General features: G+C 39.3%; 1 protein-coding gene across 1 annotated transcript in view; it reads left to right on the top strand.

Annotated features, from left to right (window-relative positions):
• The window catches only part of CUTA (cutA divalent cation tolerance homolog), a 935,617-nt gene that overhangs the window by 30,447 nt on the left and 886,649 nt on the right, over window positions 1-18,521 (top strand). The window lies entirely within an intron of this gene.

The raw sequence follows: 18,521 nt of genomic DNA, 5'->3' as shown, positions 1-18,521 counted from the left end.
GGAGTAGAAGTTTGTAATTGTTTTGACTTCCAGAAGCTGCGCCAGATCTAAGCAGTGCTGTTGTTTGTATTATTGACATGTATGTGCTAAATCCTGGGAGTTTCTAGCAATGGGGGGGGGTTGCATGGGAACCAGAAGTCAGATGACCAGATGTATGTGCTGTCATTCTGTCCAGAAATGTATTTATTTTTATATTTGTTACCAGATGGTCCTACTGGGCCAACAGCTCATTTTCAGTGGAGCCCCAAGAAGACAAAAAAAAAAAAAAAGCGGACTAAAATATTGAAATCGTAATTACAGTCATGGATAATTGCAATATACAGAATAAACACTTATTTCCAAAAAAAGTTGGGAATAAACATTGAGGATTGTTTAAAAAAAAAAAAAAGTTGACAGTTACAATATATACAGATTTTTACAGTTCTACCAGTTTTGGTAAATGCAAGCTGTGTCAGAAGGGTAAGTTTAGGATGGAAAAGTGGTCAGTGGAAGAGATTTAGGTTACTGCTAATGTTAAAAAAAATAATTGATGATAATATTAGTAATGGTTTAATATTCGGTGAGATGGAAGTTTCTGGGCAGTCTGTTTTTGTTTGTTTGTTTGGAACCTGACATAGAAGGATCCCTCACCTACTTCATCTTGCCTTCCTATGTTAAGTAAGTAGGAACAGTAATTCTCTAGTCAGGAGAATATAGTGAGAATGCAGTAAACTCACAGTTAACCGGAACTCAAGTAACCAGCAAAATAAAATTGAAGAAATACAGTACAATTTTCATGTGTTGCACTTTCCGTCCCCCCCCCCCCCCGCAAAACCATACCTTATGTTTTTAGAGTCCGAGTCTTACAAAGGAATATAGAAATAAATTCCCTCTCTCCCCAACCTGAGAGCAAGTCAGACCAAACAAATAGTATAGGGTACAGTATTAGGCCTATTTTAATAGCAACTCTGAAACAACCAGAAACTACAATTATCCGGCATCTACCAATCCTCATGAGTGCCTGTTAACTGAAAGTTTACTGTAATAATTGTTTTCCTGTAACTCTGTGAATCTTTCCAGCTGTTATTATTTCCTGTGATTGAAACTGTGGCATTTGCTGTAAATATTTTTATGTTCTTTTATTATTTTTTAAATATATTCAAACTTTTCATGGTGGGTGGTACTTTAGAATATTTTAACCTTTGAGAGTACTTGTATCTGTTGGTGACACTGTGGCCACTCCTGAAGCCTGGTTATTTGGTCAGCATTACCACTTGTATTAATATTGATTTCCCTCAGTATAATTGGGTACCTTTGCAAGAACCTTGGGGAGCTGGCTTTATAGTGTCTGGTGGCAGTGATAACTACTCTATAGTCTGGGTAGAAGGGGGCACAGAGTGTAAATCTGTGCCAGCCTTTCCCATGTGTGTGTGTGTATGTGTACCAGCTACTTGGAGCAGGGACACAAAGCACTGGTTTCATAGAGAGGTTTCTGGAGGCCTTGGCTTAGACACTGAGCTATGGACTTAACCCTATAGCACTGAGCTGTGGACTTAACCCTATAGCTGTACTAGTGGGAACCTTATTGGGGCCCTGGAGGGAGATATAAAAAGAAATCCAGACCCCAGGCTGACTGTGTTCTCCTGTGTGCTTTTAAGGGAAATTGTGCTTGATGCAGAGAGGTCTGCGTCTGGAAATACTTAGTGTATCCATTTGTATTCCAAGTGAACATCCCTCTCCAGTGTTAGTGGTTAGAATTCAGTCTCCTTCATTACTGGCCCAGAGTGGGGACATCTCATATTGTCAGATGTAGGGTATGAACCTGGATGTCTTCATAATAAACAACTTTACTTTCATTGTTATAAGTGACATGGGAGCTTTAAGAAACACTAGTACTGGTATTTTGGAATTAAAAAGAGAAGGGAATAAATATATGTACATAAACACAATAAATGGTAATATGCGGGATGGGTTTATAAAGAGGAATGAAAAACTGAAGTGACTGAAATCTGAAACAAAACAATGAAGGGGGGCTGCATACTGAGTTGGGTGTGTGAAAAATAAATCTGAGAAGATGCATTAACAATGATTTACTGGTTTAAGAAAATTGTAGCGGACAACATGGATAAATCCTCCAGCGGCAAGAAACAAATTACAGGGAGCAAATACAGACGACCTATATAAAACGAAATACAGAATGCACTAAGAGGTAGATGGCCCAAGACGATATCTCAAATGTCCCTGATTTTGCAGTATAGTCATGATTTTTTTTTTAATCTTATTTTTGAACTTTTTCTCATAACTTCTCAGGTAATCAATGGTGATTACTGTTCAATGTGATGATAGTTGACACTTGCATTACTATAGATTAGAAAATGCGCGTTGATTCAAAAAGTATGCATCGTAGTGCTATAAAAAAATTTTTATGGCTTTTTATTTTTTACAGCCTTTGTGATACAATTATTTAAGAATTTTACTTTCTCATGATTTCCCTGAAACATGAAGTTGGAAGATTTGCCAAACAATGTGTTACCAATTAATTGGTTGCAAGGATCAACATTTGAGGACAGAGGCTATGGTGCAGCAGAAATAAGTGTCCCACTGTAAGTAGGTGGATAGTACATCAACTTTATCTCCTGCTGTGAGTTGTCAATCACAGCAGCAAACCACTCCAATTATCTTTGCCACTTTGACGGACATGAAGGGGGAGGTGTTCAGGCATAGCAAAAGAATGAAAATTGGCCAATTTAGAAAGAAATAACAGGCACTGAGGATACTATTCCATGTGATTATCCCTGTTTGTACTTTTTCAAAAGCAAGAAATGGTAATTAAGCCTGACTGAAAGACAGCAGTTTATTTATGAAAACACGTGTGAAGTAAGTGCATTGACAGGAGCTTGGGTGCTATTGTGTAATATTTTAAAGGCAAACACTGTATGGTGGGATACTTGAAGGTAGACTTAAAAAATCAAAATGCTGGACCCCATGTGAGCAGACTCTGGAATTGCAGGCATCCAGAGTGGTGGTTAAAATGTAGAAAACATCAAGACATGGTTAAATAAACTTTTATTTTTTGTCAGTGTGTGAGGTTCTCCTTTAAGAGAGAACCACCCTTTGTCAGTCTTGGGGAAAGGAGTATGTGAGGGTTTACTGCATAGCCAGGCTGGGACACCTATTCCCTGGGATAGTTCCCCAGCCTTGAGTTGGTCTGTTTCCAAACAGCTTCCCAGGAAAAAAAATGTCTTTAAGAATGCTGCTACTTCCATTTCTGTTAGTATGTATAGAAAAGACTTGCAGGGATTTACAAAAGATTTATTTTTTGATTTTAATATTTCCAGTACTGTTACTTCACTCCAAACCGAAAAATAATTCTCCCTCATTCTGACCTTTATTCTCAATCAGAAGAACAGGGAATGCTTTTCTTCAGTGATTCTCCACAATCTGAGGGTTCTGATTCTTGAAGTTTCTTTCATCCAGAGGAGTGATTTTTTTCTGAGACTTTGGCTTAAAATGATAGCGGTATTTCACTGGGTACACAATGAAATTCCTATTTCCCAGCAAAGTATTACGAGTTATTGTAACTGAATATTCCACAGTTTGCTGCCTATTTTATCATTGTTTGATGATGTTTTAACAACTGTCAATCCTATATTTTTTGTATGTTTCCAGTTAAGACTTGTAGCTCCTTATGGCATCTGACCTTTTTTTAGCCTGTTTTTTTTAGCTAACAGCTAATTATAGGTGGTAGTAGAAAGGGCAAGGGGTTATTAAGAAAGTGGCATGTAAATCTTTAGTATAGGATATTTTTGTAATTAAGAGACATAATGCTATTGAGGGGTGTGGTGTGAAATGGCATGGTGGGATGCAGAAAAATTCATTGTCTACTTTCATATTGTAATATACTGGAGATATTGACAGGTGTGTTGCTAATCAGATGAAACAGTTTCATAACTTGATAGATATTTAGTGTCATATTACTAATCGTGCAATTAAGCATAATCTTTCATATTTCTGTAAAAATTTAAATATGCACTCGGGGAATTTCTTGTCTTGTGAAAGCTTATTGGTGTAATAATATGTCTGTGTTTTACAGTTTCCAAGAAAGATGGTACTGGGTTTTGAACAGACAGGTTCACGTATTAATTTTTTTTTTCATTTCTGAAAGTGAGAAGCTTAACTGTTTATCCTTGATTTATATCTGCTTCTCAAGTAATCAAGCAGTTATAGTGTTCTTATGATTCTGCCGATACTATGTCCAGGGATGCTGCTGTGGGATCAGTTTTATAAGAAGATTTGCTTGGTTATATTATCAAAAGTTGTCAGATGTTAAAACTGAGATTTTAAAATCTCCCCTTGACAAGGATGTTTTACTTGGCACTTCATTGCAGAAGTTCTAAAAAGATTTGATGCAAGATGGAAATTGATGTGAGGCGTGACCCAGATTTTTTTTTTTTTTTCAACCTTCCTTTTCTAAGGTTAGTGAACTATCACTCTAACTCTGCACCCTTTTACAAAAAACAAATTTAAGCACCAAGGTGCTAATAAACAGGATTTTAAAAAACATTGGCAAGAAGGCTCTAAAAAGAAAGGGAAAGCCTTACAGAACCAAGTACTATCCAACAATTGTCTGTCTAGGGTTTCAAGAGAACTCTGAATATTTTTTCTTCTGGGATTATTTTTTTTACTTCACTAGGAAGAGCCTTTCTCCCACTGTAAAGAAATCTTCACAAGCTTTTCACACCAGTCTCTAGTACATACCAATGAATTTCTCAGATTGTGTGTTTTATGGCTTTTATGATTGTCAGACTTCACATGAGAAAAATTCAGGGGTACCTTAGGTTACTCTGGTCTCTGCATCAACACTTTTTATCTTTTCGGAGTTCAGTGTCAGTTTTTGTGAGAACAGAGTATTGAGGTGGATGGACCAGCTTTCTCTCCCTCTCTCAACCAAGGTCTCCCTTCCTTCTCCTTGTCGCCACTTTTTTGGTTTGTTACAGTAGATGCTTTAGACTTTGGGGGATTGTATTGAAAGAGGTGAAATTGCAAGGTCTATAAACTTGACGGGCAAAAGCACACCATTGTCGTGATGTTTATAGATCTTGATGTTTTCAAAGCCTTACATCTGTAGTTCCCCAGGAACTGTTCAAGTAATCACTGACAACACTACAGTCATGTGGTATATAAACAAGGGGGTACCAAATCTTACTCTCTGCAGACTTGCTATGAGGGATTGGGAGGTTGTAGTGCATGTTGACTCCTCTTCAGGCCATATATTTTCCATCAAAGCAAAATATTGTAGCAGTCGTGCTGTGCAATACCAGAACAGACACTCGCAAATGAAAATTTATAGCCAGAATCTTCTGGGAATTGATCTGACCGTGGGGGGAACACTTCACATTTATTTACCTCCTTTCAAACCTGACCATTTAAAAGAAAATCTGCTCCAGAGTTCCATGCAGACAGGCCTGGAAGGCTGGTACTTTTCTTTTCCATGAAAGGGAATGTTTCTGTATGCTTTTCCACCCTTTCCACTGATACCCTGGTTTCTTTTGAAGATCCAGATGGACTTTTTCCTGAAGATGGTGGTGAACCCTTTTGGCTTAGGCAGCAGAGGTTATCCCTTATGAAATTAGTCGAGAGCAATTAGCAGATAATTCATCAGGTTGGTTTACTCGCACAAGACTGGTTGGTTGATGCCTGGCCCTCCCTCCCAACCAGGAAATACTTAGACTGCCTGGATGATAGAGCTTGGATTCCCTTTAGGCACATTTTTTTCTAGGTATGTGAAGCAGGTACTAACTGAGGCTAAAAATCCGCTACCGGAAAATCTTAATGTATGTAAGTAGAAGAGATTTTCTACTCAGTGCTGTTATAAGAATCGGGACCCATTTAAGCCATATATGCCTCTGGTTCTTGACTATTTATGTGAATTATCTTCTGGCCTTTCTTACTCCTCTATCAAGATTAATCTTTTTGCTATTTCTGCTTTCCTTCTTACACCATTAAAGTACCAAAAAATTTATACTAGGCAGTTCAGTAGAGAATAGCAATCTCTTTTATTGCTAAGAAAGGCAAGTATGTGGGAGACTGAGAAATAAAGATCCTTTCTCCTTGAACCACTGAAATTGTTTTATACCATTTTCATTAAAAGCAGAATTATTGTAAGAGTCCTAAAACATCTGACCAATTAGAAATTAACACTAAAACATTAATTTTGCTAACTAAGATCTCTTATTTGACATTCAGTATTGGGCACAAGTTCTAAATTCCATGATAAAACTTTCTGCTCAGAACAAATCTTAATTTTCTAATCCTGTCAGCACTTTGCTAATATTAGGGGAAAAATCTGCAGATACATACTGAAGGGCACTTAAGATTTCCTTCTGCTTCTGCTATAAAAGCATATAAGCGTTTCATTTCTAACATTTTTCTCTTCTCTGTACTTCTCACCCTTCGCATTACCCCAACCTTAATACCTGTTCAAGTCAAGGAGTTTTTGAAAGGGCTTTAAATGTCAGTCGACCTAGAAAACAGGTGACTCCTCCTTGGGGAAATTTGACCCTTTGCTTGAAAACGTAACAGTACCTCCATTTGAGCCAGCTCATCAAGTTGATTTGAGGTTCTTGACTTAACTCTGTTGCGCATTACTGTGACTTCTGCAAGAAGAGTACTTGAGTTACAAGCTGTTATGGTGAGTCGGTCCTTCCTCATTTTCCCAAAAGACAGGGTTTGTTTGAGAACAAATCATCCTTTTATACCCAATGCGTCAGATCTGTTAATCTCCATGTATTCTTTCCAAAACCTAAAATGTAGGGAGAGAGAATACTACAGACTCTGGATCTCCACAGGTTACTTGGGCAGAACTAAATCCATCAGGAAAGCTGATCAGTTGTCTTGTATGTGGGTACGAAGGGAAAAAAGACCTGTGTTAAAGCGGATTTGTAGATGGTTGTCTTCTGTTTGTTTTTTTTTGTCCCCATAACTAACCAATTCAGGCAGGACTAGGGGTCACTCTGCTGGGGATTTGGTTTCTTCTGTGATTTTTCTGGAAAGGGGTGAACGCTATAACCATATTCAAGAAGCAGCAGCTTGGTCCTCTGTACATACTTTCATAAAACACTGCAAGCTGGATTCCTTTTTCAGGTCCAGAATAAACCTTGCTTGGGCCATCCTCCAGGGGCTCTTGGATTCTTTTTCTTCCCTCCTCCCTATATATTCCTAAGCTATGGTACCAAATTAGCGTGAAATACTGCAGCTGTGATCTAATGTTGAACATAGTACAGTTCTTGAAGTAAACTTACCAGGACATCTATTATAATGGATCACTGTTGCAGTAGTAGTGTCTGCCCTCTATCCCCCTGGTTTTGTGTATTGCCTGTTTGTGGATGTATATACCCTTGCATATATAGTTTACATCTGTTGTATTACTTTTTCCTTTCAGGGCTATAACCTCACTTCTTTAGACGAGAAAACTTGAAACTTTTGGCGTCCAAACTAGCTTTTTTTGTGGCTTTGCTTGAGCCCCTGGCAGTTAAAGCATGTGGTAGATTTCCTGAGGCTTTGAAAGCTGGCATGTGGTCATATCCCAGGTAGGAAATAATCCAAGTAGCTTAGGCTGCAGTGATTTAAACATCTACTGTTGAGGTAAAATGGGAGGCATGCACTGTTGGCAAAGAAATCTTTACCACAAGTGGCACAATATTCACATTTCTTGCAGAGAGTTACACTAATGTATGCACCACATCTAGTATTTAGTGTAAAAGTACCCCTGTCCCCCTGCAATTACTTGGCATATTCATTTTCATAGTGCCACCATTCAGTCTTATTTGTTATCTCAAGGTGAAGAATCAGTTATTCCAAGGGTAAGTTTGAGAGTGCTCATCTGGTCATCCAGGTTTAGTTTTAAAGAAGGCACTGAATTGCATTCCTTAACTTGTAGCATGAGGTTGTTTGAGAGAGGGAAGAACTGCTAAGTGAATAATTTCTCCTCCCACCCTATCACATTCTGTTTATCTAATGATGAAGGTTTTAAGTCTCTGGTTTTAGTTTTAGCTGCAATGTTTAACTTACTGAGAAATAGTATGCCAAGGACCAATGGATCTCTAATGGTGTGATAACAGAGGAGCAGGTACCCCATCAGGAGTATGTATAGCACAGGGTGTGGGGATGGAGACTGGTCTTCCAACCTTTCTTGATAGCCAAGGTTCATAAAACCAAGGGGATCACTTTTTTGTCAGGATTTTCCGGGTCTTTTCAAGTTTGTCAAATGAGGTGCATCCTAGTGGGAGTATTGTATTCTAATAGGTCTGATCATTGCTGAATATAGTAGAGTGAGAGGACATCTTTGGGTCTAGACAGAGTACTTTTGGCCATTAGTTGTGCTAAGTAGAAATATTTTCTGGCTACTGGTACCATATAATGATCAGATTGAAGGGGAAGGAACTATTAGCCTTGGTGCCAAATTACCATTTCGTGGAGTAAGGAAGTGTTATGCATACTGTACAATGTTGGTAGTTGCTCTTTTCTGAAAGTAGCAGTACCAAACTTCACAGAATTCAGTTTGTCTGTTATCTTTATACCAGGTATAACTAATGTAAGCCCTTTGTGAAAGGTACAGATAACTGTTTCGCCCAGTTTGCAGTCGTCTATAAATTTGGTTAACTAGAGAGTCCTGGTTCATTTTTTAGTTCAGAGAAGTAGATGGAGAACAGGAGGGGGACCTAGTATAGACCCCCTGGGGGACTTGACTGGTTACGTTAACACTATTTGAAGAGGCACCTGCTGCTCAAACTGTGGGTTATGTCGGATATCCATCTTACCACATTGGGCTGTAAGTCTGATACGTCTTATGCAATTTTGGCATGGTGTGTGGTATTGAACTCTTTGGCCAGATAGAGATAACTGAACAGCATGACTGCTGTTGACAGTTTCAATGACCCTATTGAAGTTACAACATTTAACAAATTTGCTCTCCCCCTAATTAAGCCAAATTATTGTGGTCGTGCTGAAATGAGATTTTTGTCAGTTAATGAGCTTGATTATGATGTGCTCCATAGCTTTGTAAGTCAGACTTGTAAGGCTAATCGATCTGTAAATTTTCCATTGTGTGTGACAGGGCCATCTTTGTTGAGGGATATCGCAGCAGGGCACCAGAATCTGGGAACACAACCTGTGGCTAAGCATAGTTTAAACAATTTAAGGTGAGCATTAGCAAGAACATGCTTGACTGTTAAGCTCCTGGGTATGTTGTCATGACCTGTGGTGGAAGTGTTGGTTTTGATGACCCCCCTCAAGAATGTGACCCTTAGTGATGCTAGGGGGTATAAGGGATTGTGGGATGAGTAGTATTTGTATAGGGGATTTGAGGCTGAAGATTTCTGTGATCTTAATTGGAAGTATGTTTGTGATTTCCTTGAGATTGAAGTGGGGTGCTGTTAAGAAAAAGTTTTAAAACATACTATTATTTGTCTCTTTCTCCCATCTAGCAAAATGAATATGCTATTTGCTGAAGTGTTGGTAAGAAAAAGGTCATTGAACCATGTTTATTAAAGATGGGCTTTATCTATGATAGATGTAGTTTGCTTATGAACTTGAATAACATCTGTTTTCTATACTTTTGAATAAAGAAAGCTAACTGCAGTTAAATGAAAGCTTGGTAAAAGGATGCACGGCTGAGTAAGAGTTAATTTACTGAGGCAAGCTGTGTGTCCTGGAAAATTCCAGCTACCACTGTTGAACTAAGTATTCTGTACCTTTTTGAACATTCTGTACTAACTGTGGTTTTGAGGTAAACATTCTACACTAGCTGTGATTTTTGAGGTAAAGCATTCTTTTCTGAGGTAATTTGTGATCCTAGGTGTTTTTTATAGCCAACTGTCAACTGTTAGAAATGTAACAAAAGCTATTTTGGCTGGTAACAAGAAAGTATAAAAGTTGATGTCAGTAAACAAGCTGATCAGATTGAGATCATCTTGGCCAACATGTTGCTGTAATCTGGTTAGCTGCAAATAAAGAAGTTTTTCATCACCTGAGGCAGATGTGACTCGCTTGAATTTTTTCTTCTGACATTTTGGTCCTTCGGACCGGAAACCTCTACGAAGATACGGATCAGACCGAGAGAGAGACCGAAAAACCTGCGCAAGTGAGGGTTTCTTATCTTAAGATTCCCTCGACGGAAAACCCTCCGACTGATTTGTCGTTGGAAAGAGGCCGGCCGGTCTCTGATCCCTATCTGAGGGACGGTTTCCGAACCAAAAGGGGAAACGGAGTCTCATCTGGTTCAGGTAGGATGAAAAATAAATTTTTCTTTTAATTTTAATTTAACCTTGTCGACAGGGGTTTTATTTTTAGTTAAGGGTGGGTAGGAATAATTGTTAAGATTATTTTGTTAGGATTACTTATTATTTTGTTAGGATTACTTGTTATTTTGTTAGGATTACCTGTTATTTTGTTAGGATCCCCGTTAAGATAGCCCCATTTTGTAATAAGCCCTGTAAAAATAATTTTGATGCAGTCCTAAAATAAGAAATCTAGGAAAACATGGGTTCAAGTTGCTGCAAGTGTGAGAGTGATGCCTGTTTAAATGTTGATGCTTATATGAAAAGTTTAAACAAAAATAATGTAAAATTTTTGAGAAAGTGGAAGTTGAAATATGGTTTTGATGGTACACTGAATAAGAATGCCTGTGCAAAATTGGTTAGAGATTTGAAAAAGGATGCAGGAACTAGAACTAAAAAGCATAGACAATTGGGATTTCCCCAAGCCCAAAAATGGTTAGAAGCAAATAAATGAGCTATAAAAGAAAAACAGTGTCAGGAAAAACAAAAAATAAATCAAAAGGGATCACTGGTGCCAAGTGGAAAAGTAGCTTTATTTTTAGATGAGGAGGATGAGCATACAGTTTGTGCAGTACAAAGGCAGGCAACTGCCCCACCGTATGGTGAAATTGCTGCTGCCATACCGGGGGAACCTCCTCAATATCAGTCTGAAGATGTGGGATCTGTACAGCAGGATGGGTTATTAGCTGCTCAAGGAAATGTTGTGACACCTCCAATTTACCCACAATTTTAGCACCTAAAGTTGCTTTGCAACAAATAGACCAACCTATGCAGTTAAGGTCAGGACCAGCAGGGCAAGGACGTTGGGCTATTAAACTTTATGACCATTCAGAAGCTCTTCCCTTAATACAAGTTGCAAACCCACAAGCAGGAGATGTTGGACAAGAACCAACTATTTTAGTTTATCGTCCCTGGGCTAGAGAGGATATAAAACGAGCTACGGATGGTATTCCTCACCCCAAGGTTAATTTTCAAAAGTTTTCTGAGGACATAATTGGTATGCGTTTAAGTTATCATCTAAATGGTTTAGAAGTAGAACAAGTAGTGCGACAAATCTTAGGTCCAGATTGGCACTTAATTTGTGGTACTTGTAGTGCCGTCATCTGCCTTACATGTCCATTAAAGCATAATTCTGGGATGTTAGACACACGAGTCACTGACCTGTTAAAGAGAATTTCTGATAAGTGGCGTCCAAGAGCAGATTGGACAGTAATAAATCAGTGCATCCAAAATGTTGTTGAATCTGTAGATCACTATATTGTAAGATTGACAGAAGTGTTCAATAACCATTGTGGAATGATGATTCCGCAGGATCAGACCAATGATAGTCCGTATGAACAGCAATTGAAAAATGCTTTTCTTAAAGGTTGTAAGGCTCCAATAAGTAGTTTTATAACTAAGCACATGGTAGATCACAGAACATGTAGACTGCAACCTTTGTTTGAATGTGCACGGCATGCTGAGCGACATTTTAATCTAAAAAAGAAATGGAAAGTACAAGTGTTAGCAGTAGTAGATGATGGTGGGATATTCCTAGTACAGGACCAAAGGGGGCAAGGGGCGCCGTGGTGGCGTAAAAAAAACGTGGGGGCCCGCAATGGGACATGTTAAATGAACCGGGTGGACATTCAGCCTATAGGGAAAGGTTAAAATGTGGAGAATGTTTAAATGCGGTAGACGTGGGCATTTCACTGCCGACTGTGAAGTGGCAACATCCCCCACAGCTTACGAACAAGGGCTCCGCATGACTATATAATAGTAAAGAAAGGCGCCATCTTCATTATGGGGATAATGAAGAGGCAGACACTCTCTACGATGAATGTCAGAACACTAATGGAAGGGCGGGATTGTGACAGTGAAGTGATAAACCTGGCAAATTTAGGTATTGCTATGCATCTAGATCAGAAACCCATGATAGAGTTTTTGGTTGAGGGACAGAAAGTGGAGTTTTTATGTGATTCAGGTGCATTGCGTACACTTTTGGGTCCAGCAGTTCTGCCTCCGAACTGCGAAACAGATGAGTTTGCCCTTGTAAAAGCGGCAAACGGAAAAATTTATAAGGAACCACTGTCTCATCCTCTACTGTTCACAGATCCGCAAACCAAACTGTTAGGTGTAGGGTAATTATATCAAAAGTTTGTCCAGTTAATTTGCTGGGAAGAGATTTGATGCATGTGCTTGGAATAGCGGCAATTCCCACACCTAAAGGTATTGAGGAAAAAAGGTTAGCAGATGGCTTAGTAGTACAGGGAGTACAAGACCTGTTTTACTGGTATAGCCTAGACTTGATTTCAGACGGCCCGGGGAGGGTTGATACAGAGTTGATCAATCTAGCTCTAAGTAAATCTAGGAGCAGGTCACCGCAGGTTGCGGCGCACTTACATTTTACAATGTTCTGTAAGGCCCCTGGTCCGGATAAAGAATTTGAAAAATAATTCTTTAAGCACAAGTGTGCAATGATAATTTTGAATGATATGTTTTGGGATACGCAAGGTAATACAGTAGTAACCTGTACTTGAGTTCTTTATATCGCTCAAGTTATAGCCCACATATCTCAGTTACTAAAGCAGTGGAGACACATTGGTTAGATTTGGCGAAAAAGGTAACTATTTGGAACACAATGTCTGAAAGTCAGTTGAAAGATCAACAGATCCAGGTACAAAGATTAAATTGGGTGACTTGGGCACGACAAAGTGTGCATCTCAGGGATGACAAAACAGAAATGGCATGACAAATCCTCCTAACTCAAGAGGAAGATAGTGCATTAAGTGCCTTGCCTGTAGATTTATGGTCAAAAGGTAAAGGAGATGTAGGATTAATGAAAACAGCAGGTGAAGTTTGTATAACTGCAAAGTCAGGTTTTAGACCTCGTAAGCACCAATATCCACTAAGTAAGCAAGCAGAGGAAGGAATTAAACCAGTTATTGAACAGCTAAAACAGGTAGGAATTCTTGTTGAATGTCCAGATTCACCCTGCAATACTCCGTTGTTTCCTGTAAAGAAACCGGATGGGTCATGGAGGTTGGTTCAGGATTTACAAGCAGTTAATTCAGCTGTGGTCCCAAGAGCACCTGTGGTCCCTGATCCCTATACATTACTTAATGACTTACTACCTCAGCACAGATATTTTTCTGTCCTAGATATAAGCAATGCCTTTTTCTCCATACCACTACACAAGGAGAGTAGATTTTGGTTTGCATTCACTTTCCAAGGTAAAAGATACACATACACCAGATTGCCACAGGGTTATTGTGAGAGTCCGACAATGAAATGGCTGCGAATTTAGCTCAGTTTGTTCCCCCAGAGGGAAGCCAGGTCCTGTTGTACGTAGATGATATTTTATTGGCCTCACCCATGCAGGAAAGTTGTAAAAGGGATACCCTTGCCCTTAGTTTTTTAGCTGAGCAAGGACATAAAGTAAATAAAGAGAAGTCACAATTGTGGAAAGCACAGGTAAAGTACTTGGGTTATTTAATCTCGCAGGAAGGTAGACAATTGGAAAATAAAAGAAAACAAGCAATTCTTGAAGCACCTATGCCTACGACTAAGCGGGAGATGATGTCGTTTTTAGGTGTGACTAATTTTTGTAGAAGTTGGATTCCTAATTATGCTGAAGTAGGGCCATTGACCGCACTGATCTATGACACTCCCATGGCAGCTAAAAGTAATATACAGTGGACAGATAAGGCAATACAAGCATTTAATAGAATTAAGCAATTGATAGCAGGATCCTCTGTTTTTGTTTTCCGAACTATTCTAAGCAGTTTGTACAAATGGTTGATTGTAATGGAGGATATATGACTTTGGTTCTGGTACCAAGTACATGGGGATAAACAGAGACCGATGGCTTTTTATTCCTCCAGATTAGATCCTGTTGCAAGGGCATTGCCGCATTGTGTTCAAGCTTTAGTGGCAGTCACCATGGCAGTGCAAGCCTCAGCATCATTAGTTTTGTTTCACCCATTAAAATTGTGAGTTCCACATTCAGTAGCTACTATAATTTTGCAAGATAAGATCACCTTTTTATCTCCTAGTCGACATTTGTCATGTATGACAGTGCTGCTGACACAGCCACATATGACCATAGAAAGATGTACTACTCTTAACCCGGCGGCACTTTTGCCGACTCCAGAAGAAGGTACTCCACACGTTTGTTTAGAGAGCATTCATGACAAAGTACTTCCCCAACCAGATTTAACGGATATTCCTTTGGTAGATTCTGATCTCGTTTTGTTTGTAGACGAATCAGCAAAGAAGGACACTGTAGGAAAAACACTAGTAGGGTATGCTGTCACCACAGAAACTGAAGTTTTGGAAGCAAAAGGATTGTCAAATATTTATTCTGCCCAAGCAGCTGAGTTAGTGGCTTTGACTCGAGCTTGTACCTTAGGGGAGGGTAGAAAAGTGACAATTTATACAGATAGTCAGTATGCTTTCTCCACTGTGCATGTTTTCGCTCAACAATGGAAAAATAGAGGAATGGTTACTGCGACAGGCAAACCAATAAATCACAGAGATTTAATTTCACTGTTAGATGCAGTGCAGTTACCACTTCAGATAGTGATATGTAAGTGTTGCGCACATACTAACAAAAAAGATCCTGTCTCCAGGGGAAATGCTTTTGCTGATATGGCTGCAAAAAAGGCAGCTCAAGAAAATGATTTGCTTTTACATGACAATGATTTAGAGCCCGGACACCTCTTAGACTTAGAGACACTAAAAGTAATGCAAACATTGACAACACAGAAGGAAAAATGTAGTTGGGTAAAATTTGGTATCACCCAACAGGATGGGTTGTATAGGGCATCAGATGGCAAAATGGTATTACCCTCAAACCTTTTTAGGTATGCTGCATTGGTTAGCCATGGACCTGCCCATGTAGGAGTACAAACAATGGTTCAAATAGTGTCTAAGGTGTTTTGGTGTAAAGGATTTTCAACTTATGCAAAGCAATTCTGTTTATCTTGTTTATTATGTGCAAAGTATCATGCTCGGGGGGGGGGGGGGAGAGTTAAGAAATCTCAGCAGGCATTCCCTACCCTCCATATCCATTCCACACACTTTGTATGGACTTTGAGTTGACACCTTCAGAGGGAAAAAGGTTCTGTCTAGTTATAATTGATGCTTCTGTCTAGTTATAATTGATGCTTTTTCTAAGTGGGTAGAAGCTTTTCCAGTAAAGCATCCTGATGCACACACAGTAGCTAAGCTTTTGACAACAGAAATAATTCCCCGATTTGGTTTACCAAGGCGCATTTACAGTGATAATGGGTCTCATTTTGTTAACCAGATTGTTCAGAAGTTGGGTCAAGTGTTTCAAATTGATCTCGAGTACCATTGTGCTTACCATCTGCAGTCAGCCGGACTGGTGGAGAGACACAATGGTGTCCTGAAGAGTAAACTCCGCAAACTGATGGCAGAAACGCATAGATCCTGGACTGCGTGCCTTCCATTGGCACTCCTGTATATGCGAATCTCACCCTCCTACAAAGGACTTGCACCATTTGAACTTTTGTTTGGGAGACCATATTATGTCCCGCAGTGGCAAGGATTGTTGCCAGCGGAACGTGAGGGGGGTGAGGATCTGGCAGGTTATATGAAGAAGCTGCTAACTGTCAAGTCTCTTGTAACCAATGACTCCTTTGCAGATTCCAGAAGTGAAAAAGAGTGGCACCCGGGGACTGGGTGTGGATCCGAATTGTGAAGAGAAAGAACTGGTCATCCCCCAGGTGGGAAGGCCCATATCAAATACTTATCTCGACACCTACGGCTGTAAAGATCGCAGAGAGGACTTCGTGGATTCCTATCACCCACTGTAAAAAAAAGACTTTTCCTTCTACCATTGATGTTGGTCAGACTCCATCAGACCCCTAAACGCAAAGTCTGGCTACAAAGGAAGGATGGCCATCTTAAACTGGTACTTGAACTGTTACGTGATGATGATTTTGGTGGCGAAAGTAAATATGTCCATGCGAGAAGGAACAGTTGCAAAAGGAAAAGGAATGGTGGTGCTGCAAGTGCAAACAGGTGTTACTACTGTGTTTAAGGTGAAACTTTGTGAAGGAATTTTGGACTGTTCTAAATGGAACAATAATGATTTCTTGACTCGTGCAAAATACTTGTGCAATAGAGACTGTGCATCCTGGTCAAATGTTTGGTGGTCAACCGATGTGAATGGATGGGAAACAAGTGGTGCAGTGATATCGGAGAAAGATAAAGCAGGCAACAAAGAATAAAAATTGCGCATTTCCAAGGTACAGAAGTAATTACTATAACCATTGTGTCACCACAAGAAAGTGATTCAGGAGTTTATGGAATCGGAGTGTCTCTTCCAATTGGAACTGACCCTTTGGGGACCCTCCAACTTAAAGTACAAAGCCTTAAGAATGTGACAAGTAAAGCAGATTTTGCCTTCACAGAGGAAGAACAGTTGTTAATTGAGATGGGATTCGTACACCATAATGAATGATTATCTTGGGTTAGATATAGTACCCGAGAGGCACATCGTGAGAACTGTGTTCCTTGTGCTGAAGGTAAACAGCAACTTGCGACAGTCCCATTGATGCAAGATGAAGGTAACCTAACGTGTCTGTTGAAATTATTCTTCAACAAAACTGAAGATAAATGCAAAAATGAAACTCAGCGTTTTCCAGTCATAAGTAAAGTTGAGAAACTGCCTACAGCGATTTCCTATCCAGGTTCGTATATGTGCATTTCCAGAGATGGCACAGGAAAGAATTATGGCAATATGGGACTATTGCAATGTTACTGTGAATGGCAATGAAAATCCATTTCTGGAGAACCAAACTCATAGTTTAGCAGACGTATGGTGGTTATGTGGAGACAACAAACTCAGATCAAGGCTTACGATTCCCTGGAAAGGAACTTGTGCACTTGTAAAGTTAATTCTGCCATTCTACATTTTCCCAGTTCCAGCAAGCAAGTTCGTAAAAGAAGCTGAAATTAAAGTCGAGGTGGTTGAATAAGAGAAAAAGAGAGGCACCGAAGCAATCCTTCGATAGCAATGTCTACATCGATAGCATTGGCGTACCAAGAGATGTGCCTGATGAATACAAAGCAATAAACCAAATAGCGGCTGGTTTTGCATCCATCTTTGTCTGGATTCAACCCAATAAGAATGTGGACTGGATCAGCTACATTTACTATAACCAGCAGCGTTTTGTGAACTATACCAAAGATGCATTAAAAGGTATTGCTGAACAACTGGAGGCCACTTCGCAGGTGGCATGGCAGAATCGAATTGCGTTGGATATGCTCCTGGCCAATGAAGGAGGAGTTTGCAAGATGTTTGGGACTTTCTGTTGTACATATATTCTGAATAACATTGCCCCTGATGGGAGCATCACTCGAGCTTTGAAAGGTTTGGAGATGTTATCCAAAGAATTGGCAGAGAACTCTGGGGTAAATAATCCCTTAACAGACTTTCTACAAGCGTGGTTTGGAAAATGGAGTCATCTCATCAGCAGTTTCCTGGTGTCCGTTGGAGTCGCTGTGGCTATCGTGGTGGTATGTGGTTGCTGTTGTATACCCTGTATCAGAGGTCTTCTACAAAGACTGGTTGATACTGCTGTTACAAAGAACAATGTACCAGCAGTTGCAACAGACTGGTGAAAGTGAATACATTGAAATGTGATTTTTGCAAATGTTTTGAAGTTTAAAAGTTTGTCTTGCAAATGAAATAATGTATGCAAAGAAAAACTTAGTTTTTACCATATATTGCTGAAATAAAAAGACAACATTTCCCCCCTCAAAACACTTTTTAAGAGAAAAAGTTTTAAAACATACTATTATTTGTCTCTTTCTCACATCTAGCAAAATGAATATGCTATTTGCTGAAGTGTTGGTAAGAAAAAGGTAATTGAACCATGTTTATTAAAGATGGGCTTTATCTATGATAGATGTAGTTTGCTTATGAACTTGAATAACATCTGTTTTCTATACTTCTGAATAAAGAAAGCTAACTGCAGTTAAATGAAAGCTCGGTAAAAGGACGCACGGCTGAGTAAGAGTTAATTTACTGAGGCAAGCTGTGTGTCCTGGAAAATTCCACCACTTTTGAACTAAGTATTCTGTACCTTTTTGACCATTCTGTACTAACTGTGGTTTTGAGGTAAACATTCTACACTAGTTGTGGTTTTGAGGTAAAGCATTCTTTTCTGAGGTAATTTGTGATCCTAGATGTTT

The sequence above is a fragment of the Protopterus annectens genome, chromosome 9.part0 (assembly GCF_019279795.1).
Source record: "Protopterus annectens isolate FY-2018-M chromosome 9.part0, PAN1.0, whole genome shotgun sequence".
In the NCBI taxonomy this organism is placed as follows: domain Eukaryota; kingdom Metazoa; phylum Chordata; order Ceratodontiformes; family Protopteridae; genus Protopterus; species Protopterus annectens.
Note: the sequence above shows the minus strand (reverse complement) of the source record. Positions and strands in the feature narration are given on the sequence as shown.